General features: G+C 36.3%; 1 protein-coding gene across 4 annotated transcripts in view; it reads right to left on the bottom strand.

The window, feature by feature from the left end:
- The window catches only part of LOC101889490 (nuclear factor of activated T-cells 5), a 194,869-nt gene that overhangs the window by 60,641 nt on the left and 121,342 nt on the right, over positions 1 to 12,886 (bottom strand). The window contains exon 1 of one of the 4 annotated variants that reach the window (XM_059122068.1): positions 3,008 to 3,027. The exons of the other annotated variants lie outside the window; for them this stretch is intronic. The gene's annotated coding sequence lies outside the window, so the exon portion shown is untranslated. Of the gene's footprint in view, positions 1 to 3,007; positions 3,028 to 12,886 lie in introns of those variants that run through there. 4 annotated transcript variants of the gene reach the window in all.

Here is a 12,886-nt window from a genome sequence, read left to right as displayed (position 1 = left end):
AACAGAACGGAACAGAACAGAACTTCGGGTGGGTGTTTGCGTCTTAGAAATAGAAAATAAAATAGTCATCAAATTGTCGACATTTATGAATTCTATTTAAAATGTGTTCAGAACAAGGCTGCACGTGCCATAGTTTTCCCACCGTTATCTGTGATCGCAGCAGGGGAGTTTAATGAACTTTTGGCAAATGAATTGATCATATATGCCACATCAAGTCAAGGGAAGAACGATGGATCCGCAAGGGGAGATTTATAGATTAATCATAGGAAGATTATATGTCAATAATGGTAGGTCAAAAGAACCTCAATTGGAGATAAATATTTATCTCCTTTGGAAGATTATGGTGTGCATTGAGTTAAAATTATAAAATTGTCGATTCTTAGAAAAAAAAGGTGGAATGTGCCGATAAATTCCATACTCACATCAGATCTCTGATTGACGGACCCATGTGACTCTTTGAGCCCATTCCAATCGACGAGGCTTGTCCGCAGGCAACATTCTTTGCGTCAATTGAATTTTGTACGAGAACAAATGCAAATCAATGCGAATAATCCGTTGTAAAGTGGACCGAGCCATGCCCAACTGCTGAGAACGGCGTTTTTGGGATGTTCTTGGGGACCTCTCAACACTGGCTCGTACGGCAGCGATATTCTCGGCCGATAGCCTTGGTCGACTTTTATATGGCCTCTTCGGATTGGAAAGAGCCTTACCAGTCGAAAATTTTTCGTATAAACGCTTATTGGTGTTCTTAGAAGGCGAACTTCTCAGATTTTTTAATGTTTTAAAAGCACGCCGAGTTTTCACAATTGACTTCTTCTGTTGAATGTAAATTTCAACTATTTCAGAGCGCTCGCGTGGCGTGTATTGGTTCATGGTAAAAATCTGCTTGGACAGACGCTTCAAACGCGGTGTGTCATTAAGCGATGTGACATCTCCGTCAAAAGTTATGGCGTTGCCAGATGGGTCCGTCAAATACGGACAACCCTGTACACCAAGTTTGAAAAGCATCGTCGACTTGTTTCGCAAGTTATAAAAGATATAATTATGGAAAATTTTGACCCCTTGTGGGAGAGGTACCAACAGGAGTGGATCGATATCCACCACCTTAACACCAGATCGTTTGTTAGAAAAAATATTTCGAATGTGTGTGATTTGAAGAGAATCGGAGGCTTATTTCGCATTTTACAAGAATTATAATTATTCAAAATTTTGACCCGTTGGGGGGGGGGGGGGGAGGTACCAGAAGTAGTGTACCGATATGTCCCATCTTCTCACCAGATATTGTGTTTGTACAAATATTGGGATGTGTGAAGTTTAGTGTGAATCGGAAGCTTATTTTGCATTTTGTAAGCGTTTTTGGCTGTTCAAAATTGTAACCCCTTTGTGGAGGAGGTACCAGAAGGAGTGGGCCGATATCAACCATCTTTACACCAGATCTAGCTTTAAACGAAATATTAGGATGTACCGAATTTGAAAGGCATCGAATGCTTATTTCGCGTTTTATGAGCTTCGTGGTTATTCAAAATTTTGACCTCTTTGTGGGGGAGGTACCCGAAGGAGTTGCCCTATATATTATTTCTTCACACCAGATCATGTGTTAGAAGAAATATTGAGATGTGTGAAATTCGGAAATAATCGGATGATTATTTCGGATTTTATGTGAGATATATTTATTCCAAATTTTGACCTCTTTGCGGGGGAGGTACCAGAAGGAGTGATCCCGTAGATCCCATCTTCACACCAGATCTTGTTTTGAACGAAATATTAGGATGTGCCGAATTTGAAAGGATTCAGAAAGGATTTGAAAATGTAGATCCGTTGTGGGGGAGGTACCAGAAGGAGTGGGCCGCTATCTGCCATACCCACACCTGATTTTGTGTTCATAAAAATATTGCGCTGTGTCGAGTTTGAAAATAATCGGATGCTTATTTCGCTTTTTATGAGCGTTTTGGTTATTCAAAATTTTAAACCCTTTGTGGGGGAGCTACCAAAAGGAGTGGGCCGATATCAACCATCTTCACAACAGATCATGTGTAAGAGGAAATATTGTGATGTGTGGAATTTGAAAAGAATCGGGTGCTTATTTCGGATTTTATGAGCGTTTTTGCTTATTCAAAATATTAATCCCTTTGTGAGGGAGGTACCAGAAGGAGTGGACCGGCATTTACCATCTTCACGCCTGATCTTGTGTTCATAAAAATATTGTGATGTGTCGAGCTTGAAAATAATCGGATGCTTATATCGCTTTTTTATGAGCGTTTTTGCTTATTCAAAATATTAATCCCTTCGTGGGGGAGGTACCAGAAGGAGAGGGCCGATATTGTTCATCTCCGAACTCGATGGAACTTTGATAATAATATTAAGAGGTACCAAGTTTGGAACAGATCGTATACTTCTTTCAAGAGTTATCTTGTGCACCAACCAGCCACACATACAGACGGACACCTCTAGTTCGACTACAAATGTTCTGAAATGAATTTCGGCCAAAGAGACCAAGGGTCTACAACTTTTTTTTTTTTTTTTTTTGATGAGGATCATTTTTAGCTTTTGGCTGAGGGTATAAAAAGTTTTGGTATCTTTTGGACCACAGGTCAAAATTGTTTTTTTTTTTTTTTCATGAGGATCGTTTTGACCTTATGGCTGAGGGTATAAAAATGTTGGTGTCTTTTGGGATATCATCAAAAAATCATTCCTCCAAAAATTTTCTAATCAGTGAAACATTTGGGTTGGGATAAACTTTGCTTTCCGGTCTGACAGCCAATCACTTCGAACATGTCGATGGTGGGTGCACTCTCTCTTATTTGGCAAATACTTGCCTATCAAGAAAACCTAACGAAACTCGGGTTTTTGGTTTGTTATCTCTTTCAGGAGCTTTCTTTTTAAACTTTTATTCAAACAGTTTCGCTAAGCGAAAGATATTTGTGTTGTATTTTCACAGCTTTTCCTGGAGTGTCAATGAATTTTCTCTTCCAGACCACTTTGCTTTTTAAATGTTGAGAAAACTTACCCCACTATGAATGTCAGAATGCTGAGGAAGACCTTGAGTCGCTTCCCAAAAAGAAAAATGTGTGTTTCCAGTTACTTGTCTTTTATGTAGGACAAACGGTAGAATACTGGCTTTTTGACCAGTGAAGCTACAAAATTTAAGAACGACAGTCATATGACTAACTTCGTCGGCAGAGGAAAAAGAAAATTTACAAAAAAATCCCTGCCGCATACCAATAGCCGAATCAAGCAACAACAACAACCAGAAAACAATAACTAGAGCAAAATTTCACAATGTCTATCACGACAACGTTAACATTAACAGCAATACCTACATGTTTTGTTAATACCATTTTGGCCATTATATTCTAGTTGTTGTTGTTTCTTTTGGCCATAATACAAAAAATAAATACGGACTCCAAACTGCCAGCCAGCCATCGAATTTACTTTGCTGCGTAGAAAAAATTCACGATCGTTTAGCCGAATGAAAAAGGACAACACCACAGTTTTCCAGCAGAGCAAACATTTCGAAACAAAAATATCAGCTCGCTACGCGACAAAGATAAAGCAAACTTCAGCCACACTACATGGCGAAAAAGCAAAAGCAAAAACACAAAACCAACACAAGCCCAAGCACTCATGGTTGGCCAAGTGTTGCCAACCATTTGAGAGAGTAACAAAAGTGGAAGAGACAATTCAATTGGCTCTCTCTCTCTCTCTCTCAATTGAAATTTAGTTGAAATTGAAGTGAATTCATTCCATCAATATTTTTGATAAAGATACCGCCACCTGTGCCACCTGTGTGGTCAGATGACAAGTGACACCCGCATTCTTCGTGGTGTTATTTTATCTTGATTTGTTTTACCCCTTTTTCTTGATATTAAACAGATACTGCAAGAAATTCCCCAATTGATTATATTTTGCTAAAGCACTCCCTCCCCATCAAAACAAAAACAGAGAACTATGGAGTTGGTGCTTCATCTCTCTCTCTCTCTCTCTCAGTAAACTAGAGAGTTTAGGCCATGTGCTAACACAGTGAGTGTTGCTCAACTTTGCGTTTATTTACGATTTTGACGATTTTTAACCACAAAGGGTGTAAGGTCAGTGTGGACAGATAAGAAGACACAGGTGGTAGATAGGCAAATAAAGGTTATTAACCCCATGAATATGCTAATATTTTTCAATTGTGAATTGTGTAAAAATATACAAAAAAAAAGAATGACGATTAATTTATATTTTCTATTAAAGATTAATGTCTAATTATTGTTATTATTATAATTATTATTGTTATTATAATGATAGTATTTTATTTGTGAAAGAAACCCGTTAGAAAACGCCTGACTTATTATAATAAATAATAAAATAATAATTATAATTAAAATTATTTTATTTTTGCATTTTTTTTTAATTTTTACCGCAGTACATTTTCGCTAAATTGTACGTAAAATGTCTGTAAACTGATATTTCAATGAATGGAAAAAGAGCATCCTCTGAACTGAAAGTGACGCCACTGTCACCATAATGGATATTTCTGATATTATCGGTTAATCAAAAAATCACTATCAATAGGAATAGAATCGCTAAAAATACAAATAGATTGGCTTCTTAGGGTGAGATAAACCGCAACAACAAAAGTCAAAGGCCATAATTTTTACATTTTTTAAATGTTATTGAATGAAAGAAAAAAAATTCGGAAATAGCATCAAATTTTAGAATAATTTAAGATTTGTTCGAATTGGTCACCTTTGGCACGAATTATGGCCTTCAAAAGGCCAATGAAATCGTCTCACGCTACCCGAATGTTGCTCTGTGGCATTTTGGCCCATTCCCGGAGAGGCGTTTGCTTGAAGTGATCGACACTTTGGTATTCGTTAGTGGCAACCTTGCTTCCTAAATACTCCAGACACAATAGTCAAACGGATTGGTATCCGGAGATTTTGGTGGCCATTGTGCGCTGGAAGTGAAGCGAGGACCTCATTTTGTAACCATTCTTGGGAGGTGCGTGCTGAGTGCGATGGTGCTGAGTCCTGTTGGAATATCCAAGTTAAGTTCGTAAATGGGCCATGTAGATCCAAGTTATCATATAACCCCCATATAACGGTACCTCCTGATATTCGGTATGTTGATGATTTTAGCGACATTATTTACCGAAATCGTTTCAAATTTGGCATTTGAAGTTCGTAATGGGTACTACCGCCTATGACAGAAAATTGTCTGTGCAGGTCCACGTATTTGTATAGCCCCCATATAACGGTACCTCCCGATATTCGGTATTTCGATGATTTTAGCGACATTTTTCACTGAAATCGTTTCAAATTTGGGATTTGAAGTTCGTAATGGATACTACGTCCTAAGTCAGAAAATGAGCCATGTAGGTCCACGTTTTCATATAGACCCCATATAACGGTACCCCCCGATTTTATGATTTTAGCGACATTATTTAACGGAATCATTCCAAATTTGGTATTTGAAGTTCGTAATAGATACTGCAGCATAAAACAGAAAATGGACCATGTAGGTCTACGTCTTCGTATAGGCCCCATATACCGTACCCCCCGATATTCGGTATTTTGATGATTTTAGCGACATTGTTTACCGGAATCGTTTCAAATATGGTATTTGAAGTTCGTAATAGATACTGCAGCATAAAACAGAAAATGGGCCATGTAGGTCTACGTCTTCGTATAGCCCCCATATACCGTACCCCCCGATATTCGGTATTTTGATGATTTTAGCGACATTATTTACCGGGATTGTTTCAAATTTCGCATGTGAAGTTCGTAATGGATACTTAGGCCCATGCCAGAAAATTGTCTGTGCAGGTTCACGTCTTCGTATAGCCCCCATATAACGGTACCCCCTATATTCAGTATTTTGATGATTTAAGCTACATTACAAACAAATTTTTCTTCAAGTTTCGCATTTAAATATTGTGATAACTTATGACAAAAGTCGCCTATGCAGGTCCACGTCGTCGTATAGGCATTCGGTATTTTTAATGTTTTAACAGAATTTTTAACGGATTTTATTTTTTTTTTTTTTTTTTTTTTTTGGAAATTGTCAAATTTGTACCAAATGGTGGAGGGTATTAAAAGTTCGGACCGGTCGAACTTACAGTTTTTTTACTTGTTATACTTTACAATTATAAAACAAATTCTTAGTACTTTGATCAAGAAGCTTGCATCAAAACCCAATACCATAAGACATACAAATATGTCCGTATAATGTTTTAAAAAAATGATTTAAAATTATTGAAAATTTAAGATTTTTTCCTCGATTTTGATATACCAACTTCAAATGTTTTCAATGATTTCTGGCAACATTGTTTTCCACTGCTAATTAGAGAACAAATAGAAGAGAAAGAGACCCATATTTTTGATAATTAGCAAGTCAGTTTTCATCTCTTCATGCTCCCATCCATGAGAATGGAGGGGGGAAACATTTGAACAGCAAAAGTTACTGAGTTACGCACTTTTTAAGAGTAAAAAAAAAACAGTAATTGTGAGAGCATAATTTTTTGGTAATGTATGGAGCATCACACAGTGGCCTTGTGACTCTCTTCCTCAAACACTTTTGTGGATGTGATCTCTTTTTTTTTTTTGCTTTTCTCAAAATAAACATTTTCATTTAATTTCATTAAAAATTGTGTATTTTTCGGAGTATGTGTTAAATTGTGTGTGAGTATCTTTTTGACAATTTGGGTACAGAAAAAAAAATTAAAAATTAAACTACTTCCTATGTTTCGCACGAGGGGCTTAAATGTTTTTTTGTGCTTGGTTCATAAATTGTATTCATTGGATTTTATTAGAAATAATTTGACGTTTTTTTTAGGGGGTTTGGTTGGTTAGTTTGTTGCTTGCTGGATTGGTTGGGTGATGTGTCACAGTTGGACCAATGAGGGCCGAGATTGGAGTACAACGGGGGCTTGGCAAATGGGGGAGGAGTTTGGGTTCGCTTTGACAATTTAAGCGGAGTTAGGAAAATAAGTAGTTTTAAAAAATCGTTCGGTTTTTTTATAGACAAAAGAAAGAAGGTTGTGGCGGTATCCAAAAATTTGGATTATTCTTAAACAAAAACTGTTTTCCAAACCCTGAGATTTTTAAAAAAATTGAAATTTTTGTTAGAAATTTAAATCATTATTTGTATACCCTCCACCATACATAGAATGGAGGGTATATTAAGTTCGTCATTCCGTTTGTAAATCATCGAAATGATATATATTCTTGATCAGCGTAAAATTCTAAGACAATTAAGCCCTGTTCGTCTGTCCGCCCGTCTGTTTTGTAATCACGTTAGAGTCGAAACAAATAAGGATGGGAAGCTAAAATTTTGCAAAGATCAGTATTTTGTCTTCAGGCAGGTCAAGTTCGAAGTTGGGCTATATCGGTCCACAATATCGTATAACCCCCACACATTACTCTATCCTCCGATATTCAGTATTTTCATGATTTTAGCCTTAGTTTTCATTGAAATCGTCTGAAAATCCACCCAAGGAGATCCTTCTCAGTACTTCATCCCCTGAAAAAGAGAAATGTCTTTATAGGCCCCCGATAACGTATATCCCCCATATAACGTTGACTCCTGATATTCGGTATTTTGATGATTTTAGCCAAAATTTCCAATGCAATTGTCTGAAAATCCACTCAAGGAGTTGCTTCTGAGTACTTCACCCCCTCGAAGAGAATTGTCTATATAGGTCCACGATATCGTATCGTATCCCCCATATTACTGCATCCCTACGATATTCGGTATTTTCATGATTTTAGACATATTTTTCAATGAAATCGTCTGAAAATTCACTCAAGGAGTTGCTTCTTCCCCCTGGAAGAGAATTATTTATATAGGCCCACGATATCGTAGAGCCCCCCTTTTAATAGTACCCCAGATATTCGGTATTTTGACGATTTCGGCAACATTTTTGACAAGATTTGTTTCAAATTTTGCATTTAGAGTTCGTAATGGGAACTACAGCCTATGACAGAAAATTGCGTATGCAGGTCCACGTTTTCGTATAGCCTCCTCTCCCCGATATTCGGTATTTTGATGATTTTGGCAACATTTTTGACCGGAGTGGTGTCAAATTTCGTATTTAGGACAAAAAAATACGTATGCAGGCCCAAGTTTTCGTATAGCTTCCATATAACGGTACATCCCGATATTCGGTATTTTGATAATTTTAGCAATATTATTCCCCGGAGTTGTTGTCAAATTTCGTATTTAGAGTTCGCAATGGGAACTACAGTCTATAACAAAAAATTGCGCATGCAGGTTCAGGTCTTCGTATAGGCCCCATATATCAACACCTCCCTCTATTCGGTATTTTGACGATTTGTGGTGCAATATTCACCGAAATTGTTTGAAATTTCGTATTTGAAGTTCCCAATAGGTACTACAGCCCCTGACAGAAAATTGTCTACGCAGGTACAGGTCTTCGAATAGTCCCGATATAACGGTTCCACCCTATCTTCGGTATTTTGATGATTTTAGCTACATTATTCACCGGATTTTTTTTTCAAGTTTCGTATTTGAATATTGTTTTGGCTTATTATGCGGATCCACATTTTCGTATAGACCCCGGTATAAACGGCTATATTCGATATTTTTTGTTTTCAAAATTTCCAAATTCTTTCCAAATCCTGGATGGTATTCAAAGTTTGGCCGGCTTACTGCTTTTTTAATTGTTAAATAGATCTCTTACCCCTCCAGGGTCAAAAATATAAGTCTCGGTACTACAGCCCCTGACAGAAAATTGTCTACGCAGGTCCAAGTCTTCGTATAGCCCCGATATAACGGTACCTCCCTATATTTGGTATTTTTTCCGGATTTTTTTTTTTTTGAAAATTTCCAAATTATTTCCAAATCGTGGATGGTATTCAAAATTCGGCCGGCTTACTGTTTTTTTAATTGTTAAATGGATCTCATACCCCTCCAGGGTCAAAAATATAATTCTCGGTACCACAGCCCCTGACAGAAAATTGTCTACGCAGATCCAGGTCTTCGTATAGCCCCGATATAACGGTACCTCCCTATATTTGGTATTTTGATGATTTTCTTTTCAAGTTTCGTATTTGAATGTTGTTTTGGCTTATTATGCGGATCCTCATTTTCGTACAGACCACGGTATAAACGGCTATACTCGATATTTTTAAGACTTTCACAAGGATTTTTTTACGTTTTTTTTTTTTTTTGAAAATTTTTCAAATTTGTTTCAAATCATGGAGGGTATTCAAAGTTCAGGACGGCGGAATTTACTGGTTTTTTACTTGTTGAAATAAATCTCTTACCCCTCAAGGCGCATAATTTGATTCTACCTCAATGAAACGGTAACTCCCGATATTCAGTATTTTGATGATTTTAGTCAAATTTTTCAATGCAATTGTCTGAAAATCCACTCAAGGAGTTACTTCTGAGTACTTCAACCCCTGGAAGAGAATTGTCTACATAGGTCCACGATATCGTATCGTATCCCCCATATTACTGTACCCCTACGATATTCGGTATTTTCATGATTTAAGGCATATTTTTCAACAGTCTGAAAATCCACGCAAGGAATTCCTTCTGAGTACTTCACCCCCTGGAAGAGAATTATTTATATAGGCCCACGATATCGTATAGCCCCCTTTTAATGGTACCCCCGATATTCGGTATTTTGACGATTTTGGCAACATTTTTGACAAGAGTTGTTTCAAATTTTGCATTTAGAGTTCGTAATGGGAACTACAGCCCATTACGTATGCAGTTTCCCAAGTTTCCGTATAGCCTCCTCTCCCCGATATTCGGTATTTTGATGATTTTTACAATATTATTCCCCGGAGTTGTTTCAAATTTCATATTTAGAGTTCGTAATGGGTACTACTGCTTATGACAGAAAATTGCGCATGCAGATCCAAATCTTCGTATAGGCCCCATATATCAGCACCTCCCTCTATTCGGTATTTTGACGAGGTGCAATATTTACCGAAATTGTTTGAAATTTCGTATTTTAAGTTCCCAATAGGTACTACAGCCCCTGACAGAAAATTGTCTGTGCAGGTCCAGGTCTTCGTATAGCCCCGATATAACGGTACTTCCCTATATTCGGTATTGTGATAATTTTAGATACATTATTCACCGGATTTTTTTCAAGTTTCGTATTTGAATATGAATGTTTTGGCTTATTATGCGGATCCACATTTTCGTATAGACCGACTATATTCGACATTTTTAAGATTTTAAAAGAATTTTTTACGGATTTTTTTTTTTTTTTTGAAAATTTCCGAATTCTTTCCAAATCGTGGATGGTATTACTGCATTTTTATTTGTTAAATGGATCTCATACCCCTCCAGGGTCAAAAATATAATTCTCGGTACTACAGCCCCTGACAGAAAATTGTCAGGTCTTCGTATAACCCCGATATAACGGTACCTCCCTATATTCGGTATTTTGATGATTTTTTTTTAGTTTCGTATTTGAATATTGTAATGGCTTATGATGCACATCCACATTTTCCTTAAGACCCCACTATAAACGGCTACATTCGATTTTTTTAAGATTTTCAAAAGGATTTTTTTCGGATTTTTTTTTTTTTCTTGAAAATTTCCAATTTCTTTCCAAATGGTGAAGGGTACTCAAAGTTCAGGACAGCCGAACTTATTGGTTTTTTTTTACTTGCTGAAATAAATCTCTTACCCCTCAAGGCGCATAATTTGATTCTACCGCAATGAAACCCCCATTAAAATGTCCAAACATAAAAATGAAATTGTTTGCCACCCCCCTTGGCCCCCCTTCTCCAACTTGGTGTTTAACGAAAATTAACAAACATAATGGCATGGTACGGCATGGTATTTGACATTCTGGCGTTCTGCCGGGATTTCACATAGCGTGGCTTTGTCGTCCCCATCCCTTTCTCCCTACCGTCAACATAAAGTTGTAACATTGAAAACATTGAAAAAAGACAAGAGCTTTGAAAGATTTAATTGAATAGATTTTGTTTGAATGCGATGTTTGAAATTGGGTTGTTTGTTTCGAATCTGTTTTGTTTTGTGTGTGTTTCGGAGGGCCCGTCTTTCGCGTGTGGTATTCACACATTAGGCAGGCCGTGTTATGTTGATGATGGCCGTTCGAACCACGGGAACAGCAGCAGGTACAATGACCTCGATTTTTTTCTGTGTTTTTTTTTTACAAAACAACAACAAAAACAGGTAAAACATAAAAAAATCAACGACACGTAACAACAATTTTTATGACAAAGTTGTTTACGTTTTATTTTTTTTGAAGTTTGTGTTTTTTTTTTTCAAAGCTATTTTTTGAGGGCTTGTTTTCAAAAGGGGAAGTACCCATCCACAAAAATAAAATGGACAAACAAACAAACAAATAAAAATAACTTATAAGCCTAATGCCCGTTTTTGACAGAAAGAAATATGTAGCAGCAGCGCGCCGTCGATATTCCCAATTTCAAAATAGCTGGGTAATTATTTATCATCAAAACCAAATTTCATGCATACCTACCTATCTGCTTTCGTTTCGATAAAAAATTATATTATCTCAAAAATTGTGGCCTATGATTATAAAAAACTACATTAATGAGAATATTTTAATAGGCCTGTTTTTAAACATTTTTGATTTGTTAATAACTTGTAACAATCCACCAGATTTGTTAATAACTTGAAACAATACCCCAAGCAACGATTTTGTTTTCTTTTTTTTCAGTATTAGCCAATTGGCCACACCCCTTTTATTTGGATAGGCCTAGCAATTCAATGGCAAAGTGAGTGACTCAACTAAGAAAATGGGAAGGAGGAAGAAAACTACAAAAAAAAAATAATAAATCAAAGTTCAGTGATGAACAAAAAAGAAGTAAAAAAGCTGTACACCAATTGGAGAAAATTTGGCAATTTTCAAAAAAAAAAAAAAAAAAAAATAAAATCCGTTAAAAATTCTATTAAAAACTTAAAAATACCGAATGTAGCCGTTATTTTAGGGTCTATACGACGAAGTGGACCTGCATAGGCACAATATTCAAATGCGAAATTAAAAAAAAAATCGGAGAATAATGTGGCTAAATACCAAATATAGGGAGGTGCCATGGGGACTACACCAAAACGTGCACAGACAATTTTCAGTCATAGGCTGTAGCATCAATTACGAACCTTCAAATACAAAATTTGAAACAATTCCGATGAATAATGTCGCTAAAATCATCAAAGTACCGAATATCAGGAAGTACCACTATATGAGGGCTATACCAAGACGTGGACCTGCACAAACAATTTTCAGTCATAGGCTGTAGCATCAATTACGAACTTCAGATACAAAATTTGAAATAATTTCGATAAATAATGTCGCTAAAATCATCAAAGTACCGAATATCGAAGACGTGGACCTTCACAGACAATTTTCTGTCCTAGGTTGGAGTATCTATTACGAACTCCAAATTGGTATCAATGTTGCCAGAAAAAAACGAAAATATTTATATTTTTGCTCAATTTTTCCAGGGACTTTTTTCGAATCAATGCCTAGAAGTAACATAAAATTTCGTTTAAGGCGAAAGGTGTCATGAGAAGAAATATTCGTCACAAAATTTCACTATAAATCTCAGAATAAACCATATTTCTAGCTACTATAGTTTTTCCGAAAATTACATTCAAAAGTTATGCACTAAAAGTGGAAATAGAGCGTTTGATTTTTTACTGTTTATTTAACACGTATCCATTTCGAGTCAAAATCTCCCTTAATACTTGATTTTTTGGGGGAGGGTTAAAGGAAGAAATATTCCATGCCGAATTTCATTATTAGTCTCCAAATAAAAGAAATCTCCCTGTCCATCATATACGAAGTAAAAAATTGGTATCAATGTTGCCAAAAAAAAACGAAAATATTTTTATTTTTTGCTCACTTTTTCCCGGGACTTTTTTCGAATCA

Source organism: Musca domestica, unplaced genomic scaffold (genome assembly GCF_030504385.1).
Source record: "Musca domestica strain aabys unplaced genomic scaffold, Musca_domestica.polishedcontigs.V.1.1 2, whole genome shotgun sequence".
Taxonomy (NCBI): domain Eukaryota; kingdom Metazoa; phylum Arthropoda; class Insecta; order Diptera; family Muscidae; genus Musca; species Musca domestica.
The sequence above is the reverse complement of the archived record's forward strand: the minus strand, read 5'-3'. Positions and strand labels throughout refer to the sequence as shown.